This window comes from Crocuta crocuta, unplaced genomic scaffold (assembly GCF_008692635.1).
Source record: "Crocuta crocuta isolate KB4526 unplaced genomic scaffold, BGI_CrCroc_1.0 scaffold181, whole genome shotgun sequence".
Classification (NCBI taxonomy): domain Eukaryota; kingdom Metazoa; phylum Chordata; class Mammalia; order Carnivora; family Hyaenidae; genus Crocuta; species Crocuta crocuta.
In genome coordinates, this window is record NW_027527952.1 from 1895926 (window position 1) to 1901925 (window position 6000).

The 6000-nt window shown below is 41.2% G+C and overlaps 1 long non-coding RNA gene across 1 annotated transcript in view; it reads right to left on the reverse strand.

Annotated features, from left to right (window-relative positions):
- LOC144222027 (uncharacterized) overlaps positions 1-5778 on the reverse strand; it is a 55992-nt gene extending 50214 nt beyond the window's left edge. The window contains exons 1-2 of the long non-coding RNA XR_013332262.1: positions 5740-5778; positions 4855-5019 (exon numbers count right to left, since the gene is read on the reverse strand). This is a non-coding gene — a long non-coding RNA (uncharacterized LOC144222027). The remainder of the gene's footprint in view (positions 1-4854; positions 5020-5739) is intronic.
- Positions 5779-6000: the final 222 nt, after the last annotated feature.

The window sequence follows — 6000 nt, forward strand, 5'->3', positions numbered from 1 at the left end:
CAAAAATTATACTGATAATGGTATTTAGAGGGATTTGAAGGAAGACCCATTAGAAGGTTATTTGCAGACTCTCAGCAGCATAATAAACTGAACTAATGCAGACAGATGCTTCTCCCACTGCTCAGAAATGTGGGATCAAATATTAATGCGCGATGGACAATGATGGTAAAAAGGAACAATGTGATAGATGACATGAAGAATGGGAACTGAGAATTTAAGATTAAGACTCTTAAATCAGATTTAAGAGTCTAAGGACTTTAAATGCAATGTGTCCCTGGGCTTGAAAAGGTAGTACTAAAATAATGAGAAGAAATACAGTTTCCAGTCTGGTAGCAGGAATAAAGAAAATAATCTGAGTGCAAGGGAGGAATAGTTCCCACTGGAGCACAACAATAGATTATAAGTGGTGCATCTTTATATATGATATAAGCATTAAACATACAGTTTAACAGTCCCTATCAATGACAGAATAGTGGTTTATTCTGGAATTGTTAAACACAGGGAGAGAAGCAAATGGAGCTGGGAGAGGGTTTAAAATGGCTTCAATTATATCTGCACTGTTTTTGGTTTCTTGAAAATATCTGAAGCAAATACCTTTATCTCCTTACTAAACCTTGGGATGAGTACAAAGCTGTGTATGTTCTTTCTTTTGATGTTGTATAATAAAAATTTTGAAAAGTTATTGGAGTGGGGCTCCTTGGTGGCTCAGTCGGTTAAGCGTCCGACTTCAGCTCAGGTCATGATCTCACAGTTCGTGGGTTCAAGCCCCACGTCAGGCTCTGTGCTGACAGCTCAGAGCCTGGAGCTTGCTTTGGATTCTGTATCTCCTTCTCTCTCTGACCCTTCCCCGCTCACACTGTGTGGCTCTCTCTCAAAACCAAAGAAACATTAAAAAAATTAAAAGAAATGTTACTGGAATAAATAAAGCCTGAGGTGAGGGGTTGAACCAGAGGAACCTTCTAATGTTACTTTAGGTACCTCTACCCCTGGCAGGAATCGTCTAAATAATATCCACGGAGCTGGTATGGCAATGAGACATGAGGGTGCAAATTCACCAAGTGTCAGAGAGATACACCTTGTCACTTTTATTACTAACAGTGTAAGGTTCTGTAAGGCAAACAAATGCTGTGGTCAGCTCCTTAAGGGAGACAGGTGCTCCGGATTCATTCCATATTCTGTTTATAGTGCCCTCTAGTGGTGGCTCAGCACAATTCTGTAACACCGGGCCCACTTTTTCATGTGTAGGTTAACTCTGTATATATTTTTCCACATATTAATGAAAACATACATAGTGGTTCATACATATTGTGCTGTGTAAGTCAACAGCACAATAGGGTTATCAGTCATAATTTAATTTATTATTTAAAACTTGGCCACAACCTGACTTTTTAAACTTGAGTCTAGCACCTTCTTGGCCAGTGGTTTTTAGTTGATGATATATGTTAGACTTGCCTCTGAAGTTTTATTCAAATGTAGTGTTTAGGACTTGCTCCAGACTTACTTACTCTCTTTACTTGCTATTCTTTTTTATTTTTTTGTAATTTTTATTTATTTTTGAGAGAGAGAGAGACAGAGTGCGAGCAGGGGAGGGGCAGAGAGAAAGGGAGACACAGAATCCAAAGCAGGCTCTAGGCTCTAAGCTGTCAGCACAGAGCCTGACATGGGGCTCAAACACACGAACCACAAGATCATGACCTGAGCTGAAGTCGGACACTTAACTGACTAAGCCACCCAGGCACTCCTTTCCTTGATATTCTTATTCTATATTCTTGGTATATACTACCTCAAATTCTGATAAATATAGAAAATCTCATCAGAGGTATTTCATATTATTTCTGTGCTTTCCCCATGCTTCACACATATTAAAAAATTAGCATATTGACATATCTTTGGGGGGTTTCCCATGAAGTGTGACATTTCTAAAGTATTATGTTGATAACATTTTACCTGTACAAATTTGACAGATTTAACCTACTGTTAAAAAGAAAAGCATAATAGGGGATGAATGAATAATACAATTAAATAGGTGAATATTCTGGACTTTCTCATATTTGCTTAATAGTAAAAACAAGACCTGCCCCAGAACCCCATAGAAAGTAAAAGTAAAGTACTTTCTAGGTACTTTAAACTAGTGATACTTCAAAGAATAGGCTCTTTGGGTCCATGCTTCTCTTGGCATTACATAGATGAATTTTAGTCTACCCCTAAAGACCGAGTCAGGATTTCCAGAATTCTTTAGTTGGGAACCAGATGGCTTTTGAAAGCTGCTAACCCAAGATATGACAGAACAAGAACTGATCACATTGTAATGAATCAACTGATGAGGCATGATTGTGGTTGTAGGCTCAGAATATTGCTGATGTTGTTTTAATGCTCTATTTTCTGCAGATACAAGGCAGACTTTTCCTCTTACGCTTATCTGTACTCCATAACAACTTAGCGGACTTTACTCTATAAACTGAAATAAAACATTTTTAAATGATATATTTTTCTCATTGACCTCCTCACTTCTTATCTCTTGAATTCAGAAACTATTGTTGAGTATACTTACTTTTCACAACAATATGTAGTTATTTGCAAAGGTTCGATAAGAATCTGTTCTTATCTGGGAAAATTGATTGAACAATCATAGCCTTGCTTAGAATGTCATTTTTGGGAAAGAGGCCCATTTAATCAGATACGACCAGATATTTTTGAGGGAATAAGGTAGCTCCCCAGAAAAACTGTCATAGTACCTGGCTTGCATGGTCTAGCTCCACAAGGGAGCAAGGAAAGTCACTTCTGGGCAGGCCAAGAAGCTTGGGGTATTTGGGGGACCTCAAAAACAGAGAAACAGAGAATTTGCTCACATTTATAGGTACTGCCAGTAAAATCTGGAGGAGAGAAACTTTTCAGTTTGGCTAAGAGGATAACCTCAGGATAACAAATAATAAAGTCCATCTTAGATTCCTTACAATAACTTTCAGGCAACCAAACCTGAGAAGGCCCATATCATAAGTTAATACCCTTATTGCTCCTATGTAAACAATCAGGCAAACCTATATGGCTTTTCTCACTGGTCTAGATATCCTCTATATTTGCTGCATGTTAATATTCTAATTAAGATTTATGGCTAGGGGCCCCTGGCTCAGACAATTAAACCACTGACTCTGGATTTTGGCTCGGGTCATGAACTCACAGTTTAGGAGTTCGAGCCCCACATTGGGCTCTGCAATGACAGCACGAAGCCTGCTTGGAATTCTCTCTCTCCCTTCTCTCTGCCCCTCCCCTGGTAACATTCTCTATCTAAAAACAAATAAACTTTGAAAAACCCTATAAAAAAGATTTATGGTTAAATATGCTATTAATGTGGTCTCTAGTTCTTTATTTTTTGGGGTTATAAACTGATGCCTTATTATAGTGGACCTGGTTCTTCCTTTATAAATCAATTCCCTGGTTCATTATTTAATATAGATGAGATGGAAATAAGAATGAGATCTTTCAATTTTCACCAATTCACGGCTCCCTTCTGGTGCAGGGGAGGGGTATAGAAGGAAAGAGAGGATAGTTAGGGGGATGGAGTCCAGGAGATTAAAGAATGAAAATGGAGAAGTTAGGATTAGGTTTCAGAAATAGGATGCAGAACTCTTGGCAGAAAGCCACTCACCTTTTTCTCTTCTGTCGCAATTGGGAGAAAGGGGTATTTCTCACTTTGCACTTAATTCTGAGAAAACAGTATTGTTGTCCTAAAGGTGTGTTTGATCCCTAATAATGATTTGAGGTACATTCAGATTTTTATTTACGCAAAATACCTGGTATTAGTTTTTTACTCTTTTCTTTCAAATTCAACAAAGAAGAATTGGAGAAGCGCTGGCTTAAGCTCAGCTTTGATTTTGCTCTCTCTGCCTCACAGCACGCTTCTGACCACAGCACAGGTGGAAGTAATTTCCTGCACTTTCTTGTGGCTCCCCACCACACACTTCATTGATCACCAGTGATTTCGATTACTCGTTTAGTAGTTCACATTGTGTGCTAGACTATACCGTGTAAATACACTGCGTTCCAGACAAAATGAACAAAAGGACATTTAGAATGGAAATGACAAATTCTAGATGGCATCGGCTCTTGTGGGCTTTTCCTCCCCTGGGTTACCTGGGCTATTCCAGAACTGCGAGTGCAGAGGTCATGATGAGGGTTCTTCTAGAAGATTTCAAACCAACCCTTACTAGATTAAAATTGGCTTTTGTGTGTGCATTTTAAACATCCATTCTCCTTATTTAATTTCCAAATGTTTCCATGAAATGCATGCACCAGTTAGTTCCCTTCCTACCCCTTGCCCCCTTTTGTATCAAAGCTCTTTCTGATCTTATACAAGGTGTGTGGGGTCTGGAAGCAAACAGCCACCTCCAGGGTATAGCCCAATTTTAAGAGATTGGACTTTAAGGCTCTACTCCTCACACCCCATCTCCCTACCTAAAGCAAGCTATTTATATTCCCTGTTCTCAACTCTGGAAAATGGGCTTGGTGATAGTACCTCGGGTGTGGGGTTGTTGTGCAGGTTAAAGAGCAGAGGTGCACATAAAGAGCTTCGCATATGGCTAGAACATATAGGGCTCTCCGAAGTTAGTGGCTGCTATTATCACTACAATGTTATTCTTAGCCACTCAGAAGACCTCATTCCCCCACAGAGCTCCAACAAAAGTATAACCGCAATAGGAAACCACAACACAAGACAATAAAAAAATGGCAGGTAAACTTCTGATCTGGAGGTCAGTTATTCTTTCTGGGTATTTGATAGAAGTTGGCAGTGACGTTTCAGACAAATTAACTTTTGTTTACAGCAATTACCAGATGGCAAGTCATTGAGTTACTTACTTGCTACTCTTCAGTGTTAGTGGAGGCCCAGTGCCTAGAAGCTTGAGCCAGGATATCTGAGGCTCCTGGGGACCTTCTCTTAATGAGAATCCGAGGAAGTCTGATGCCTTCTGGGAAGCCAGATGCCTTCTGGGACGTCCATTAAAGGGGCTTTCCCCTAGGCCTCTATTCATTTCAGACACCATTAGAGTTCTTATTATGTATTTCTTTTCCATCGTGCCTGTCTCTCTAGTTAGTTTCTATCCATGTCAATGTATTGGAGAGTGTAGAACACCTTTCTCATATGGCACACTTCTATGTAGCATCAGCCCATTGGAACAGATCATTACTCTTACTGCTCATTTAGGGGGACATTTTAATCCCCCATACAGAGGATCTTCTCTACCAAACCTTTCTAAGGAACCCTAGGCAGTGTCTCATTTGTGCTCAAATCAGCCTGTGCCTGCTGGGCCCCCTTGGGTAGGTCATGCTTTTCCTGTTTGTCCTGGTTCGCCTCCTGGAGCCTGCTGCCCTGCCTGGGGTGCTGCATCTTGGGCTGCAAGAGCATCCCGATGCCAAATGGACAACCATGCCTATCAGTCCTCATTGGACCAGAAGTGGGCTGACTGCTACTTTGTCTGTGGTCAGAGCTGCTCTGTGAACCTGAGCTGGGCACCTGCTGCCAGACTGAGCCCCCCACTGTCCTGCCTCTCCTCCATAGTAACTCTCTCAGCACCTCCCTCCCCTCTGCTCTCCTGGGGACACGAGCCACAGTCTCCTGGTCAGCCTCAGCTCAGCCTTCCCTGCCCTGCTGGGTTGTCTCACGAGTCAGTCCTTATTCTTCCTATGGTATTTTCTGCCCTCTTGGGTTTCTTATCTGAGGACAAATAGATGAATGGCCCATACCCAGGTCACGGTGCTTCTTCTGGGCTAGACATGGTCAGCAGTTGGTAGAAGATTCTAAATGACATCAAAGATTCAGAAGGTTTAGAATCGAAGATTCTAAAACTGACATAAATGAGTTTGGCTTCTGAGGAGAGTTAAAACCTACCCCAGTGCAGGGCCTCTTCCATTCCTGCACTGAGCCCTTCATGGGTGCTCCTGGTCCTAAGGAAGCTACTGGTGTGTGTGTGTGTGTGTGTGTGTGTGTGTGTGTGTGTGTGTGTG